Source organism: Elephantulus edwardii, unplaced genomic scaffold (assembly GCF_000299155.1).
Source record: "Elephantulus edwardii isolate Elephantulus edwardi_28Jun2011 unplaced genomic scaffold, EleEdw1.0 scaffold00108, whole genome shotgun sequence".
Classification (NCBI taxonomy): Eukaryota; Metazoa; Chordata; class Mammalia; order Macroscelidea; family Macroscelididae; genus Elephantulus; species Elephantulus edwardii.
Window position 1 is genome coordinate 1,507,535 of NW_006399858.1, and position 19,943 is coordinate 1,527,477.

Genomic DNA, 19,943 nt, shown 5'->3' on the forward strand with positions numbered 1-19,943 from the left:
GGGACAGCGCAGGAGAGGAAGGCCCTCTATGAGGTGAATTGATTCAGTGACTGGGATATTTGGGATGGGAGTGTCAGAGACAGTGCGATTGGCACAGGACAGAGTGGAGTTTAAGGCTGTTGTACATAGGGTCACCATGAGTAGCAAGCGACTCGACGGCACATAACAACAACAACAACAACAGTATTCCTAGTAATGCCTCTAAAAACCTACTGCAGGGTCAGTTATGTACTGGTTCTGACTCACTGGTAAACAACGGCATTCACAATATCTTTTACATTCCCCTCTTTTTCTCCTTTATGAACTATATATAGGTTTTTGAGAGTTTGTCAATTGAAAATTTCATGTCAAAAGTCATAAAAGAAACAGAGATCACTTTATCCACAAACATATATAACTGCGTGGGACATATCTTCTGAGCAATTGACTTTAAAAACTCAATCTGAGTATCAGGGATTTGCTCACCAGTTCTGTAAGATAGCTTACTTCCATGAACAAATATTAGTTATGCCTACACTACTTGTGGTAGTCTAGTGGGAACATTCCCTGTTTTCTTGATCTTTAAGGTGAGAGACATCACGGTATGTCGATGTTTAAATAGAAAGCATCTAAAACTGGCAAGTAGGGTCATAATCCACCTATTAAAATGCATGCCAAAACACACTGCCATCATTAACAATGACTGATAGAAACCCTGTAGGACAAAGAGCACCTGCACATAGGGTCTTCAAGCCTGGGAATCTTAATAGAAGTATACTGTCATGTCTTTCTCTCACAAAGTGGTTTATTGGTCAAATTTACAGCCTTCTGAGGAGTAACAAATCACTCAACCATTGTGCCACAAGGGATCTTACTAAAATGTCTAATCGAATGCAAATAATTTGGGCTAGAAAAAATACTAAGTGGGATGTTGTAAGGAGAGACAGGTCTTTAGAGAGGGACATCATGCTGGGTAGAGTAGAGGGACAGCACAGGAGGGGAAGACCCTCTATGAGGTGGATTGATTCAGTGACTGGGGTACTCGGGATGGGTGTGTCAGACAATGAGATTGGCACAGGATAGAGCACAGTTTAGGGCTGTTGTACATAGGGTCGCTATGAGTCGCAAACGACTTGACATAACAACAATAACAACAACATATTTCATTCACCAAAATATATCACTAAATATTGTCCTTTACAACTTGGGAAGTAAGAACTTCTGTTATAAAAGGATTTTATAATATTTACTTATTATTTATTTACCTGACATCACAGAGGTAGATCCAAAGTGTGAAGTCCATTATTACTAGCTTGATCAATACTTTGTCATCAAAACAAGAAAAAAAAAACACAATAAAATTGAAGTGACATTTTTATGTGTAAAATCCCAATGGTAAAGTTAAAAAAAAAGACTTTATAAATATGATGTGCTATTTATTACTTATATTTGTTACTCTGTCCTTTAACATAAGCTCAAAGGGTAACAGGAATTGTAACTACATAAGTAATCTGTATTAACTGTACATAATATTTATTTAACATTTTATGCCACATATGAAGTCTTAAGATTGTAAAACAAAAGGCAAGAGAGATAATTTTAACCTTTTGCTCCCAAGAAGTAGTCATTTCTTTCTAATAGTATCGTTCTTTACACAGATACACACACACACACACACACACACATACACACACACACACACACACGCGCGCGCACAGATCTTTCATGCCTGAAATGAATTTTCAAGACTCAATGTCTTTATGCTAAATATTCAACACTCCAAAAACTCCAGCTTCTGAAAGTGTGTATAGGCCAGGAATGAAGTGTTGTATTTTTACAATGAAATACAGATTTCCCATTTAAAAGTAAAGCTTTTATTTCCAAAGTTAAAAAGGACAGTACTTGAGTTTTGGTGAATTAATTTAAGAAACTAAAAAAGTGCTATGTAAGCATTTTCTCTAAAGTATTTACATTTATTCTAAATTTTAACATTATTATTAATTCAGCACTTAGCTTCAGGATTTGGGTTTAAATAAATATGTATAGCTCATATATATGGGTGAAGGGATAGTGCAAGAGAGGAAGACCCTTGATGTGACGACTGGGGTAATTGGGTAGATGTGTTAGATGTGTCAGGATAGTGCAGGCTTCATAGCTGTTGTATATAGGGCTGCTGTGAGTCGCAGGCAATTCAACAGCACATAACAACATAGCTCATATATAAGTGATCAAATTTTGTTACATTATTATAAATTAAATTTGGACTCATGTTGTGGTTATGTATATTCAAGTTGGAATGGACTTATAACTGACAGTTCGGCAGGTTTTTAGAGACAGTTAGTCACAGGGAAGGAGATTGTCCATGTTTCCCCTGTGAAGCAACAGAAAGGTTTGGGCCACTTGCTTTTGTGTTGTTGGCAACACAACTCCTCATCTTTAGGCCATGAGAATTCTTGGATGCATAATTGCTTAAATAATCTTAAGTATCAATTATCAGAATATATTAATGTTAGTCTCTCTTTTGTATCTGTATCTCAAAAATACATTTAAAAATTTTCTCTCTTCCTTAAAGCAAGAAATAAGTCATGCACTGTACAAGATAAAAAGGACACAAATGGAAAGATGAGAACAAATTCAAATAGTTAACTCTCTTTTTCTTCTCCATATTTAAATGTTTTTTACAAAGTTGCCTTCTCAATTGAGAACATACGAGTATCATACAATGTAGAATATTGTGGGCCTGAGATCTTGAGAATTGTTCTAAATTTGTAAATTTCACCATAATTAGAATAAGTTACATGAGAAGCTAAGGAGGCCTCTAATGGTAAGGCCTCTTAGTGGTAAGGAGTTGCTCTGCCAACCCAATGGTATGCAGTTTGGGTACCTCAGTTTTGCCGTGGAAGAAGATGGGTAATCTACTATGGAATTTACCATCTCTGAAAACCACCCGGAAGGTCAGCTATGACCTTCAGAGTACATGACAACAACCATATACCCTCAACGAGCACAATTTCTAGAGCATGGTAGTGCTGTTATGGAATTCTGGATCAACTTAGACTTACAGAGAAACTTTAAATTAACTCATTGCCAATCCTATTGCAACTACCTCACAGAAGACACTCTGATAGAATTCTTGGTTTGTAAATCACACAAAAAGAGATTATTCACCTTCCTCCTGTAGAGCTATTGATGAATTTGAATCAACAGAGAGTCATGGTCTTGAGTTAGTACAGTAACTCCTTACAGACAACTCCATCAGAACTCCTTTGTGACTATATGACAGTTGAATTACCTATAGGATTTTCCAAACTCAAATATTAATGTGAACATATTCCTTCATTTGCTTTTTCTCGTGCAGAGTCCCTCAGTGGATTCTAACCTCCAACCGTAGGTGGCATCAAAGCACTTCACCATGGCACCACCAGGACTCCTGGAGCAAAAGAGTTCACCAAAGATTAATGAAGAAAGGAAGTATGAGAGATAGAAACATGCTGCTGCTGAGCCGGGCCTGGTCCACAATGCTGTAGACCTTTTCTCGCAATATTGTATTTTAACCAAGCAGATTATCATTCAGGATATTCTTTAAATGGCTCAGAAAAATCCCACTGTCCTGAACTATATTTTTACCTGACACTCCACTTCCAGAATGAATTCATTTAACTAAGCATTTCTTTTGTTTGTCTTTGCATTTTAAAAGAAACACCACATTGAGTTAAATGAATAACAAGAAGAGTGAATTTCTGCTATGACAGTCACTTCAGACATTTGACATTTTCTTTCAGACAGTTGAAAAATACTATTCATCTCTTCTAGATTTGAAAATGTTGTGCTAAATAATTTCAATTAAATAATTGTTGGGATCTGTGAGGATGACCTGGAAAATGACATTGTTGCAAATGAGTGAAAATAGTGCTTTCTTCTATCTCAAAGTTTTTAGTAAAAATTTATATTGTGCTTATGTAAGAATTATGTATATTACATACAACAATGAGAGGCTGAGGTTGACAAAGCGTGGAATAAGCACAGCAAAACTCATGAAATGTGAAAGTAGATACCTTTTTTTCCCAATTATCTCAGATTTTCTAGCATTGTCTTACCACTTTTCTACTGTTCATTTCAATAGAAGATGTCTTATTTTTTCTTCACTGACAAATGCCAACCTTACACAACTTCCAGTGTCCAACGGTTATGTTGTTTAAAGAGAAAATAGGTTTCAATATCTGTACCTTATGTGTCTTTCTACCTCCAAATATCTAGCTTCATCCACTGCTATTTTTGTGTTGCAGATTTAATAAAGGGAATAGAATGTATTCAAAGAAGAAGAAATTTAAACAACTTTACAATGAAATTAAGGCATATATAATTAATATGGTAATTGAACCTCATCAGAGAAATAATAGAAAAAATTTTTAAATTTAAATCAAAATATTATGAGGAAAGTTTTATCTTAACTGGTGGCTGCCAGGCCAAAGAACTCTTGTTATTATAACGGCAGCCAGTTATAATCTGATGGATATTTTCTTTGTCTTCACCTATAAATTAAAATCATTCCTGAGGTCTAATGGATTCCTTCAGCTTCATACCAATACTTTCTTTCATTGCTGAATGACTATCTTTATTTGTCTTTGTCTTGCATAAAACTTTAAAGAAGATCGCTAGAGAAAAATAAATTCTTTTTACTGGAGAGAAGGATTATATTAAATATAGATAGAGCAAACTTTGCAAATTGTTCTTAACCCAGGCGTTTTGTTGTTATTGTTAGGTGCTATTGAGTCAAGTACGACTCATAGTGACTCTAAGAACAATAGATCTGAATCGTGTCTAACCTGTATCATCCTCATACTCTCTGACACACTTGAGTCCATTTCTTCAAACACCAGGTCAATCCATCTCACTGGTGGTCTTCTTCTTTTTTTCACTGACACTTCACCCTTTCATTTTCTTGACATTGAGATGCAATCTATATTGAAGGTTGCATTCCATAATCTTCCACAAAGAATGCTTCAAATCCTCCTCCCTTGCAGCAAGCAAGGTTGTGTCATCTGCATAACACAGGATATTGATTAATTTTCCTCCTGATGTCACATTCCTCTTCAAATGATTTGCTATGATACAGATTGAATAAGTATGAAGAGAGACTACAACCCTGAAGCATCACCCTCATAATTTAAAACCATGTAGTATTCCCTTGCTCTGTTTGCACAGCAGCCTCCCGGTAGAGGTATCGGTTTCACATGAGCACAATCAAGTGCTCTGAGACTCCCCTTTCTCTCTTAAGACACAACTTGAGAACCATACAGTCAAATGTCTTTGCATAATCAATAAAGCACAAATAGACATTCTTCTGGTACTGTCTGTATTCAGCCAGGATTCATCTCACATCAGTAATGATATCCCTAGTGTCTTGGTCTCTTCTAAATCATGCTTGGACTCCTGGCAGTTCCCTATCTATGTACTGTTCTAGCTTTTGAATGAACATCAGGTTCATTTTTGAATGTTCTAGGTTTTGAATGAACGTCAAGAGTATTTTGTTTGCATGTGTTATAAAGGACCTTGTTCAGTAGTTTCCACATTCTGTTGGATCACCTTTTTTGGGAATAGAAAAAAGGGTGAGGGGAAAGACCTCTTGCAATCCATTGGCCAAATAAGTCCTTTGAATTTCCTAGCATAGACTGGTGAGTGTATCCAAGGCTGTATCTGTTAAATTAAACAAGTCAGTTGGTAGCCCATTGATTCCTGGAGCCTTATATTTTTGCCAATGTCTTCAGTGCAACTTCCCCTAACTCCTTCATTATCATTGGGTCTTGCTTATGTAGTACTTCCTGTAAGTTTTCAGTGTCAATCAGCTCTTTTTTGTTACTATGGTTCTGTGTATTTCCTCCACTTTTTTTTTTATGATTTCGGGTCATTCAATATATTGCCTGTAGGATACTTCTATATTGTTACTCAAAGTTTAAATTTTTTTTTAGGTCTCTCAGCTTGAGAAATGCAGAGAACATTCTTCCCTTTTTATTTTCCAATTCCAGCTCTCTGTTCAGCTCTTTTACTTTGGCTTGTTTCTCCTTTGTTTTTACTTCTTAATGCTCTAATGAAATTTTTAGAGTCTCTTCTGACATCCGTTTTGGTTGTGGGTGTTTTGTTTTTTTTTTTCCTTTCTTCTCTGTCTTTGTAATGACCTTTTGCTCTATTCATGGATAATATCCTTGATATTATCCCTTAACTGATCATATCTTCAATCATTAGTGTTCAATGCCTCAAACCTATTCCAAAGGTTATTTTGAAAAGCAAATCGAATGAATTCAAGATCATATCTTGGTTCCTGTGTACTTATTTTCATTTTCTTCCACCTCAATTTGAAATTGCCTATGAATAATTGATCTGACCCATTGTATCAGGCGCACCTTAGTCTCCAGAGTGACACCATTGCTCTTCAGTGCTTTGGAGAGGTCCCTAACAGTAGACTTTCCCATTGCAATACATTATTTAATTTCCTGGCTGCTGGTGCCAAGAGTGTTGTCCATGGAGCCAAGCAAACTAAAGTTGTTAACAATCTAAATCTCTTCAACATCCATCCTGGATGCTGCCAATTGGCCCAGTGGTAAGCATCTTTGCCTTCTTGGTATTGAGCCTCAATCCATATTGAAGGCTGCAGTCTTTAACCTTCTGCAGCAAGTGCTTCATGTCCTCTTCAGTTTCAGCAAGCAGGCTTCTGTCATCTACATAAAGCAGATTGTGGATGAGTCTTCCACCAATCCTGATGCTACACTTCTCCTCATAGAGCCCAGTCTCCCGGATGATCTGTTCTGCATACAGGTGTAAAAGGTATGGAGATAGGACACATCCCTGACGTACACCCTTCTCAATTTTCAACCATGCAGTATTTCCTTGCTCTGTTCTGACAAGTGACTCATGATGTAAGTATAGGTTTCGCATTAGCAAGACCAAGTGTTCTGTGATTCCCATTCTTCTTAGAGTCAGCCATAGTTTATTCTGATTCACACAGTAAAACACGCCTTTGCATAAACAATGAAACATAGATAGATATTCCTATGGTACTCTCTGGTTTCAGCCAAAATCCATCTAACATTAGCTACAATATCCCTAGTACCACGACCCCTTCTAAACCCAGCCTGCACTTCCGGCAGTTCTCCTTTGATGTGCTGTTCCATTGGTTTATCTTCAGCAAAATCTTACTTGCATGTGATATCAATGATATTGCCTGAAAATTTCCACACTCTGTTGGGTCACCTTCCTTTAGACAGGGAATAAATATATAGAGATCTCTTCCAGTGAGTTGGCCAAGTGGCTGTCCTCCAGATTTCTTTACACAACTTGGTGAGAACATCAAGGGAAACATCTTTTAGTTTAAATATGTCAATTGATATGCCATCAATTCCTGGGGCCTTATTTTTGCCAGCTCCTTCAAAGCAACTTGAACTTCTTATTTCATCATCGTAGGCTCTTGCTCATATGTTGTTTCATGAAATTCTTCTGTTTCTTCCAATTCCTTTCAGTACAGTGACTCTGTATACTCTTTCCATCTTCTTTTAATACTTCCTTGATCATTTAATAGAAATAGAAGGCTGATAACCTTCTAAAACATGTTTGCAATAATACTTATCTCGTAACACTGTGGAACAAATCATATCTGTTACATCATGGGAGAAAGAAAGAAAAAAGTCTACTAGAGGGGGGAAAATCATATATGGAAGGGATATATCAAATAGGATTTTCATTAGTAGTCTGATTATTTCATGTAGAAGTATTTCACATAGACTGAATAATTTAAATGGTTATATTTTTATGCAACAAATAGAAGTGTGATTTATATTTCCAAAATATGTAGCATATTTTATTATTTACATTTAGTACCTACATGGTTTAGATTTAAGATTCCTTTCTATACATCCTTAAGCAATGTGAAGTTAAAATATGATTTAATATATGAAAATCAGAGAAGATTGTGCTGAGTAAAGACCATATGTTGCTATCTGAAATTCCTAAAACCTATCTCAGAGATTTCTTCGACTAGCTGAGACATGAAAATTAGACAATGTAGCACTTTAGCTGTAAAATTAAGATCCAGAACTTATGTGTAACTTTAATATCCATTGATAAGTTAGTCATGGGAAAAAGTTTTCTATCCACTACACTTTTGATAATCTAATCTAAAAAAATTATACCATTTTTCTTAATAAAATACATGGAATTTAATGCACTCAATTGGTTACATAGATTATGGAGGGCAGAAATAAGAAATCATATAATGGATGAGGATACCGCCAGGATCTTATCAGGGCCAAAGGGTGCAGGTGACGTTATGTAGTTCAGGGTTGATGGCATTAATGTCAGAGGTGTCATTAAGGTGGAAATAGGACAGGACAATGCTCTGGATTTTTCCTTTCTTCCTCCTAATCTCATGCTAGTGATTCCTCCCAGCTAAATCCAACCATGGCTTGATGATTTTATACACATGGCTATCACTGATGGACTGCATAAGAATCAAATTTACTACACCTGTGGAAGAAATAGTTGGAGAAGCTCAATATCATCAGTCAAAAGAAGGCCACAAGTGGACTGTGGGTAGATCATCAATTACTCATATGGAAGTTCGCATTGAAGTCAAAGAAAATTAAACTAAGTTCACGGGAACCAAGATATGATTTTTCATGAATTCCATTTGAACTTCGAGATCATCTTAGGAATATGTTTGAGGCACTGAACACCAATAATCAAAGATCAGATGAGTTGAGGGATGATATAATCCATGAATAGAGCATAAAGACCTTACAAAAACAGAGGAGAAAGAAACAAAATGTATTTCAGAAAAGGCTCTAAAAATTGCACTGGCTCATTGAGAAGCCAAAACAAAAGGAGGACGTGCCGAAGTTAAAGATCTGAACAGAAGATTTCAAAGGGAAGCTCAAGAGGACAAAGAAAAGTATTATACTGGAATGAGAGTTGGAACTGAAGAACAAAAAGGGGAAAATTTGCTTTGCATTTCTCAAGCTGGGAGAACTGAAAAGCAAATTTAAGTCCCAAGTCACAATGTTTGAAAAATGCTATGGGCAATATATTGAATGAGCCAGAAAACATCAAAAGAAGATAGAATGCACAGATTCACTATACTAGAAAGAAATAATTGACACTGAAAAATTTTAGGAATACCATTTGAGCAAGAACGAGTGTTCCATAGACTGAATGGATGTGCTGAGTAGTTGAAATTTGGTTGTCTTTATAAAATGCTGTTGTTATATCATGAATTATCCTTGTAGTCCACAAAATACCTTGATGCATATCACTGTTACTATTGCTGCTCCCCTTCTGTATTTCTTACAACTATCACCAAAAAATGAAAATACACAGTATTAGCTAAGTCATTGTTTTCTTTATCTTAAAGTTACTTCTGTTTCACACGGATTCATTTTATAAAATAATTGTTACCCCCTTTGGTATCATAATTTTAACCACAGATACCATCTTTCTTTTCTTTTGGACAAATTATTTAATGCTTATGTACTAAGCAGAGCTTGTTTTTTCTTGTACTAGTCATTACAGACACACTGCAGTTGAGTACTACAACCACACATATTTGTTTTTATCTATTGGTAACTTAATAAAAAATAATTAAAAAAATTCACAAACAATTGTTATAGTGTTCTGGAGCTAAATTTTAAACTATTATAAACAAACGATTTTGATTTAAACGTTGAAGATTTCTTTTTAAAAAAAGAAAAATTAAAGGAAGCAGAAGCACTTCTCAAATAGTCTCAAAATATTTGTGGTACAGAATTAAACAACTCAAACTTAATGTTGATTACAAATAAAATTGTTTTTTCTCAGTGTGCCTGTTTTAGAGCCCTATTTCTGCTGACCACATGCAATTTTTCCTATCAAAGTATTTTATGATATATTATAGCCAGAGATATGAGACTTTAGTGCTGGAAAGGACTGTCAATGGTCTGTGATTCAGTTCAAATATTCTTTCTGCACCAGTCTCTTTAAGATCATCATTAAGTTGCTCTGTGAATTTTGAAGCTGTAGAATTCAGGCAGTACATTATAATATGCCAATATTACTACTCTCCTGCCCTGACACTCTCCATTGATTGACAGATGAAGGAGAAGGAAGGGCACTCACCATTAACTGAGAGTAAATGAAACTGGAATATTAAAACTCAGGATTATTTGAGTGACTGAATTGTCTGGTAAAGTGTTACCGAGTTAAGGGTGAGAAAGATTAATTCTCTATGTGACACCACTACTGTATTTATGCAGGTCTACTGGGACAATTGTTTGCCTTCAATTGTTTTCTTCATTGTTTTCAATCAGAAAGTTGTGTTGACTGACTTTTTTTCTTTTTATTCATGCAATGACTGTTTGGCTGAATTTATCATTTAATTTCTACTAATGCATTGTGAAAGCAATACAGTAGTAAAATTAGATTGACAGGTGTAGTAAAGTTTACCCCAGATAAAAGATAAATATAATGATATCTTATACAGATATGAAGGTATATGCTTTGGGTATTCAGGGATTGTTCCAGTTGTACTATTATGTCACATAGCTAGGCTTTCTTTTCAGAGAAGCAAGGTTACTGATCCCACAATAAAAGATAGATTTGTGAAATCCGAAAGAAAATAATTTTCTCTAAACCAGAATAAAAGTTTATCATGGAATGGATTTTAACAAGTTCCTTACTCAAAAGGACAGATTATTGCTTTAAGCTTTTGGGCATTATTCTATAAGTTCTCTAGACACCAATATTTCAAATATATTCATAGAAAATTCTCTTTGTTTACAGTTTACTCTTTTAATATTTATGGTTACTGTGACAGGTAACCATGCCTCAGTCCATGACTTTCTGTTTTATTGAACATGTGAGAATTGTTAGGAAAAATAAAGGTGGTCTGGTTGGAAAAGAAAAGTAAGACTTTTTTTTAAACTGATTGCTACACAATAAAACTAATTTTATAAGAGTGTTCCCTGATAAATTCACCTATTAAATCCAAGAGAGTCAGGTCTTTGGAAAAGATTAAGATTGCAACATCCCATCCTCCAATATGTGACCCAGTATTGAGCATTTTAAAAATTATTAGATTATGATGGCATTGGTATATAATCTAAACATATCCATTCTGTAAGGATAGCAATAATTTTGGAAGGAAAAATGCTAGAAAGAGAGGGGAAATGCAAAAAAAAAATGGAATAAAGGTGAAGCAGAATTTTTAAATGATGAGTAAAACATTTAGATTGCTAAATGCAGTCTATTCCATAAAAACATACTAGAAAATACAAATAAGTTATAACCTACAGGTGTTTATAGGCATCAGAAGACTATTAAATTAGAAATTCACTGGATTTAGACAACTATTTTGAACGTGTTTTTCTCACCAAGAAATTTGGGAAATCTTCATAAAAAATAGAATCTGAGAGTCATGGAACACTAATATAAGAAAAAATGGGGGTTTTTTTTTGGGGGGTAAGAATCTGAGAGTCACAAAAAGCTAATATAAGAAAGAGTGGGTTTTAGAAACAATTGGAGTATCAAAAAGTTTAGAAAAAGAGGGCAGTGTAAACTGAAAATAAAATGAGGACAACAAATAATAGTAAAATAAACTATAATTAATTAAAAATAAACTATAATTTCAGGTTCTCCCCAGTTTCAGCAAGCAGAGTTGTGTCATCTGCATAACGCAGATTGTTAATAGATCTTCCACCAATCCTGATGCCACAATTCTCTTCATAGAGCCTAGCCTCTCGGAAAATCTGCTCTGCATACATGTTGAAAAGGTATGGAGACAGGATGCATCCCTGGCATACACCCTTCCCAATTTTAACCATGCAGTGTTACCCTGCTCTGTTCTGACTACTGCCTCTTGGTCTAAGTATAGGTTTTGCATTAGCACAATGGGATTCCCATTCTTCTCAGAGTCAGCCCCAGTTTGTTATGATCCACACAGTCAAATGCCTTTGCATAATCAATGAAACACAGATAGACATTCTTCTGGTATTCTCTGCTTTCAGCCAAGATCCATCTAACATCAGCAACAATATCCCTAGTACCACGACCCCTTCTAAACCCAGCCTAGACTTCCGGCAATTCTATGCTGATGTGCTGTTCTAATCATTTTTGGATAATCTTCAGTAGAATCTTGCTTGCATGTGAAATAAATGACACTGTTCTGTAGTTTCCACACTCAGTTGGGTCACCCTTGTTTGGAATGGGAACAAATATAGATCTCTTCCAGTCAGTTGGCCAAGTGATGGTACTCCAGATTTCTTGTCACAACATGGTGAGCACATCCACAGCAGCATCTGTTAGCTGAAATACTTCAATTGGTATACCACGTATTCCTGGGGCCTTATTTTTGCTATTTCCTTCAGAGCAGCTTGAACTTCTTCCTTCATCACCATAGGCTCTTGCTCATATGTTATATCATTAAATTTTTCTGTGTCTGCCAGTTCTTTTGATACAGTGACTCAGTATATTCTTTCCATCTTCTTTTAATACTTCCTGGATCATTTAATATTTTTCCTAAAGCATCCTTGATTATAGCAGCTCAAGGTTTAAATTTGTTCTTCAGTTCCTTGAGCTTAAGAAATGCTAAGTGAGTTCGGCCCTTTTGATTTTCCGACTCTAGTTCCCTGCACATTTTATTGTAATATTTTGTGTTGTCATCTCCTGCTGCCTTTTGGAATCTTCTGTTCAGCTCTTAGTATCTTGAATTCTTCGTTGTGCTTTGGCTTCTCTGCGCTCCAGTGCAATCTTCAGAGTTTCTTCTGACATCCTTTTTGGTCTTTTATTTCTCTTCTGTCTTTGGAATGACCATTTGTACTCTTTCTGGATGATACTTTTGACATCCTCCCACAACTCATTTGGTCTTCGCTGTTTAGTGTTCAAGGCCTCAAACCTGTTCCTTAGATGGTTCTGAAATTCAGGTGGGATGAACTCAAAGTCATATTTTGGTTCCAGTGGATTCGGTTTAATTTTCCTCACCTTCAGCTTAACTTGCGTATGAGTAGCTGGTGGTCTGTTGCACAATCAGGTCCTGGCCTTGTTTTCACAGCTAATATTGAGCTTCTCCAGTGGTTTTTTTCCACAGATGTAATCGATCTGATTCCTATGCATATCACTGGTTGAAATCCATGTGTATAATCTACGTTTATGTTTCTTATGAAACATATTTGCATTGAATAAGTCATTGTGCAAAATTCAATCATTCTATCTCCAGCTTAATTTCTCTCACCAAGTCCATGTTTTCCAACTACTGATTCTTCTTCTCTGTTCCCAACTTCTGCATTCCAGTCACCCATTATTATCAAAGAATCTTGACTGCATGTTCGATAGATCTCCAACTGTAAAAGTTGGTATAAATTATCTCTTTCTTCTTCTTTGGCTCTGTTTGTTGGTGCATATATCTGAATGATAGTAGTATTCACTGGACTTCCTTGTAGGAGGATGGATAGATTTCCAAAACACAAGGGTGGGATATCTTTTCAGACCACATTATCCTAAAACCAAAAATTAAAGACAAGAAGAAAAAGCTTATAAAACCACACACATGGAAACTAAATAATACCCTACTAGAACATGATTTAATTACAGATGAAATTTAAAGATTATTTAAAAAAATTATATTAAAAAAAAACAAAACCTCTAGGATAAAGTTAAACCATTTCTCAGAGAGCAGTAGACAAACACATGAGAAAAGAAAAAAGAAGCAAAGTTAATTTCTTAATACCTCCATTCAATAGAAGAACAACAAAAATACAGCTCCACAGCCTCTACAAGATAGGAAATGATAATGACATCAGTGAAATCAATGAGAGAGAAAACAAACCATCACCAAGATCAGGACTGGTTTTTTGAAAAGTTCAACAAAATTGACAAAACATCATAAAATTTAGCAAAAGAGAAGACACAAATAACTTGAATTAAAAATTATAGAGGTGAAATTATGACAGGAGATGAAATTAAATTGATAATATTAGAATATTATGGAAACTTATACTCTAATAAATTTGCAAACTTGAAAGAAATAGACACATTCTTTGAAGCTCATTCCCTAGCCAGGCTGACACAGACAGATGTAGATCTCTTGAACAGACTCTTCACAAAGGAACAAACTGAGTTGATGGTAAAAATGGCTGCCCTCCGAAACAAGTCCTTGCCTAACTGGTTTCAGCCAGACTCAACCAATGTTTCAGAGAAGGTCTATCACCAATTCTACTTAATTTTTTTTTATTTCAAAAAATAGAAAAGAAGGAACATTTTCAGAACTATTCTCTGTATCTATTACTGAAACAAAGCAAACAAATTACAACACCAAAAAAAACCCAAACAACCAAAAAGCAAAAACAAAACCCTCAAAAACTAGAGACCAATATCTGAAATGAACAGAGATGCAAACATCTTTAACAAAATCCTAGCCAATAGAATCCAACAGTACATAAAAAAATAATTCATAATGACCAAGTAGGATTCATAACAGGCATGTAAGGATTTATATAAAAAAATCAATAAAATTCATGAAATTAACTAAGCAAACCAGAAACCCATGATTCTATCAACTAATGTAGAAAATGTCTTCAACATAAATCAACATCTTTCCTGATTAAAACAGTCATGAAAATAGGAATAGAAGGGAATTTTTTCAACATAATGTAAAGTATATTTGCATAAAATATAGCTAATATCATTCTTAATGGAGAAATACTACAGACATTCTCCTTGCAAATAGGGATCAGACAAGGATGCCCACTTTTATCACTTCAATTCAGTATTATATAAAAAGTATTTGCTAGGTCAATATGACTAGAGAAGAAAATGAGAGATCCAGACTGGAAAAGAGGTGGTAATACTGTCACTGTATGAAAATCCTGAGGAGTCAACAAAAAGACTATTACCTACAACTCATAGCAACCCTACGTGCAATAGCTCTGAAGCTTGCTCTGACTTGAGCCAATCTCACTGACTCCAACATAGCTCCCCCATTGCCCTAGTTACTGTACCAATCTGTAGGATACCTGAAGTGTTAATGGCACTCTTGAGGAGTCTGCTGTACAAGAAAATGTTCCAGGAACCTTGAGGCTCGTGCACACTAGGGACACTTAGGAATATCAGGGCGGCGCATGGCTCTGACTTTGTTCCAGGAATTGCTCTGCATCAGCACTTCCTGATACCTAAGCAGTTTATCCCTAAAGGGTTAAGCACTCTTAGAAGAAAATTTTCTGAAGGCTATGGGATGTTGCCAAGTACATCCCCTGGAACATTTCAAATCAACAATCTTCTTTATCAGACTTACTTACCATTGCATTCATGAGTCAGAACATAGTGAGAGAACACAGTCTTAGGTAGTTTAAAATAACTTGCTCCAGCCAAAATAATTTGTTTTTCTGTACCCTGAAAAATGTGTATGTGCACTTCAGTATATGTCTCTCTTAGTGCTATTTTTAGTATCTGTAGCTTTACAATTAATATGAAGGTCAGCTCTAAATAGGTGCTGCCAGACTAGCAGAGCTTCACTCCTTCACCTTCTGTCATCTCTTGTGAGTGTCTGCTTTCTGTGACCTGTGAACCCAGAATACCAGGTACAACATCAATCCATTTTATCCATGGTATTCCTTTACTGCGCTGTTGCTCCACCCTTCTAAGTATGATGTTCTTTTCCAAAGATCAGTCCCTCTTGGCCACATGTTCAAAGTATGTAAGATTGTTGTTTTTGATTGCCTTCAAGTTGAGCACGACTCATAGTGACCCTAGGAACAAAAGGCCTAAAGCCTCTCTACAACTATCAACATTTATCAAAGTTCATAGAGTTTCCAGAAGTATGCTGTTTAGGAAGCGGATGCCGCTCCTGCTTCCACACCTGTCATAGTATGTTATTGTTTTTATGTGCCATTGAGTTGCCTGTGATGTATAATGACCCTATATACAGCACCTCGGAACCCTTCCCTATCCTGAGACAGTCTCAATAACTCCAATACACAAAACCCCATTGCCCCAGGTACTGTATCAATCCCATCTTATCCGGGTTCTCCCTCTCCTGTGCTGTCTATCCACCTTTTCAAGCATGATGTCCTTCTCCAAGGACTGATCTCTCCTCGTCACTTGCCCAAAGTATGTTGAGGTGGAGCCTCAAAATCCTAGCCTCCAAGGAAAGATTTTGTTTCACCCTCTCCAAGACAGACCTATTTTCTTGGCAGTCCATGGTATGTTCAAGGCTCTTCTCCAGCACCACAATTCAAAGGCATCTATTCTTCTTCAATCATCCTTAGTCATTGTCCAACTCTCTAAAGCATAACACATAATTGAGAAGATCATGGCCTGGATTAGGTGCACCTTTGTATCTAGACTGACATCGTTGCTCTTCAGCACTCTGGATATGGCCATGACAGCAGATTTTCCCAATGCAATCCGTCTTTTGATTTCCTGACTGCTGGTACCAAGAGTGTTGATTGTGGATCCGAGCAAGCTGTGATTGTTAACAACCTCAACCCCTTATCCATCAAATATGGTGCTGCCAATTGACCCAGTGGTGAGTATCTTTGTCTTCTTGATGTTGAGCTTCAGTTCATATTGAAGACTATAGTCTTTGACCTTCTGCAGCAGTGCTTCAGGTACTCCTAAGATTCAGCAAGAAGGGTTGTGTCATCTGCATATCTTAGGTTGTTAATGAGTCTTTCTCCAATCCTAATACCACACTCCTCCTCATAAAGCCTTGCTTCCCAAATGATCTTTTCTGCATATAGATAGAAAAGGTACAGGAACAAGATACATCCCTGACACTCCTTTTCTGATTTTGAACCATGCAGTATTTCCTTTCTCTGTTCTGAGGACTGCTTCTTGGTCCAAGTATAGGTTTTGCATAAGCAAAATTAAGTGCTTGGAGATTCCCATTTTCCTCAAGGTTAGCTACAATTTATTGTGATCCACACAGTCTTTGCATAGTTGTTGAAACATAGATAGTCTGTCAATGTACTATTAAAGTCTTTTCTGGATGATATTTCTGTAGGATTTTGCTAGTATTTGATATTAGTGATATTGTTCGATAATTTCCACACTCTGTTAGATCACCATCTTTTTTTTTTAATGGGAATAAATATGGATCTCTTCCAGTCAGTTGGCACAACTTGGTGAGCACATGCAGGGCAGCATTTGCTTGCTGAAATACGTCAATTGGTATTCCATCAATTCCTGGGGCCTTATTTTTGTCCTGTTCTTCAGAGCAGCCTGAACTTCCTCCTTCATCACCATTACCTCATGCTTATATGTTGTTTCTTGAAATACTTCTGTTTCTGGCAATTCTTTTTGGTACAATGACTGTATACTCCTTTCATCTGTTTTTAATGCTTATAGAATGATTAAGTATCCTGCCCCATAGAATCTTTAAGCTTTGCAACTTTGGGCTTGAATTTATTCATTAGTTTTTTCAGCTTAAGAAATGCTGAGTGAGTTCAGCCCTTTTGATTTTCCAACTCCAGCTCTTTGCACATTTCATTATAATATTTTGTCTCGTCTTCTTGAGCAACCCTTTCAAATCTTCTATTCAGCTCCCTAAATTCTTGATTTCTTTCCTTTGCTTTTGCTTCTCAGCACTCTAGTGCAATATTCAGAGTCTCTTCTGACATCCATTTTGGTCTTTTCTTCTTCTTCCTTTTTAGCAGTGTCTTTTTGCATTGTTCAATAGCAATATTCTTGATATCCTCCCACAGCTCATCTGGACTTCATTCATTACTGTTTAAGGCCTCAAACTTATTCCTCAATTGTTTTTTAAATTAATGGGAGACAGACTCAAGGTAAATTTTGATCCTTGTTGATATGATTTAACTTTCTTTAGTTTTAATTTGAACTTGCATATGAGCAATTGGTCTGTTCTACAATCAGCACCTGGCCTAGTTTTACTGCTGATTTTGAACTTTTCCAATGGCTCTTTCCACAGATGTAATCAATCTGATGCCTGTGCATCCCATCAGGTGAAATCTATAACCTGCATTTATGTTTCTTATAAAATGTATTTGCTATGAATGAGCCATTGATTATACAGAATTCCATCATTCTATCCCCAACTTCATTTCTGTCACCAAGTCCATATTTTCCTACTACTGATCCTTCTTTCTGATTCCCAACTTTTGCATTCCAGTCACCTGTTATTATTAATGCAACTGGGCTACATGTTCAATCGATTTCTGACTGCAATAGTTGATATAAATTATCTACTTCCTCCTCTTTGCTCTGGTTGTAGGCATATATATATGAATGCTAGTGGTATTAGCATGTCTTCCTTTTATGTGTATGGATATTATCCTGTCACTCACAATATTGTATTAATCTTAGCCTCCAAGGACAAACTTGCTTTCACCCTCTCCAAGACAAATCTATTTGTTTTCTCGTTTTCTCCATCCATCATCACAACTCAAAGGCATCAATTCTTCTTCTGTCATCCTTACTACCATTTACAATAACCAATCACAAATTGAAATACTTGTGAATAAAACTAACTAGAAAACTTTGATAATGTCAATAGTTGTAGAGGGGCTTCAGGCCTTTTGTTCATAGGGTATCTATGAGTTGGGCTCAACTTGAAGTCAATCAACAACAAGAAGAAGAACAACTAGAAACATGAAAGATATGTTCTCTCTTTACAGATACAAAAACTAATATAGTGAAAATGGCAGTCATACCAAAAGCAATCTGCGTGTTTAATGTAATCCCAATACAGATACTAAATTCATTTTTCTTAAGAGATAGAAAAAGCAATTGACATATTTACTTGGAAGATTAAGTCTCTGTGTACATCAAAATCTTTTCCCAAAAGGTAAAAAGAAAACAGACTGACTGGGAAAATACTGTTTGTCAATGATATCTAAGGCAAGGGTCTCATGAAAATTTATAGAACACAACAGGGCATCCACAAGGAAAAAAACTGATAATCCAATTACAAAATGAGCAAAAGACATGGAAAGACTATTCCAAGAAGAAGATATTCAGAGGGCCAACAGACAAATTAAGAAATATTCAAAATCACTTGCAATAGGAGAGATGCAAATCAAAGCCACAATAATATACCATCTCACATCAGTAGCAATGGCAAAGTTTAACAGGATGACAAGCAGTAAATGTTGGCAAGGATGTGTAAATACTAGAATTCTCATGCACTGTTGGTGGGATCGTAAAATGGTACAATCATTTTGGAGACAATTTGGCAATTCCTCAAAAAGCTGAACATAGAAATTCCATTTGACCCAGCTTGGAATATATTCCTAGGAAAGCAGAACTGAGAAACAGAGTTTTGAACATTGATATTCATAGTATCATTATTCACAATATCAAGAAATACTGTTTCTTGATATTGTTCAAGCTCAAACGTTCCTCAACAAATGAAATGATTGAGAAATTGTGGTACATTTACATGATGGAATGCAATGAAGTGCTCAGGAAAAACTATTTTAAAAATACTGTATAGCTTGAGAGAGGCCAGAGAGAGCAATTTGTTGAATAAATTAACAGTCATAAGGTCAAATACTGCCTAAGACTGTTATTGTAAAAATAAAAGGACTAGTAAGATGTGTATAAAAGTTCAAAGGGGGAAGAGGAGGGTGGAAAGCAGCTGAAGGTGAAGGTTGAGGGGGGAGACATCATTGGGTCACAGAATTTGGTGGACAGAGGGATGGAGGAAAGAATTAGGAAACAACCCAGGGGGACCAGAATGAGGTAAAGACGAGGTAATAATGAATATAAGTCAATAGTGATTAATTTTATAAAACTCAATGTATGGGTATGATTGCACAAAACTATTATGAATGAAGGAATGTGTGAAACACAGTGTATATAAATGAAACACAATAAATTTGAGTTTTGTACATAAACCATATAAATAAATTTAGATAAACAATAACCAAATATAGGACATAGAGTTTTAAAAACTAGTTCTATATAATTAAAAGTGATAAAAATCATAA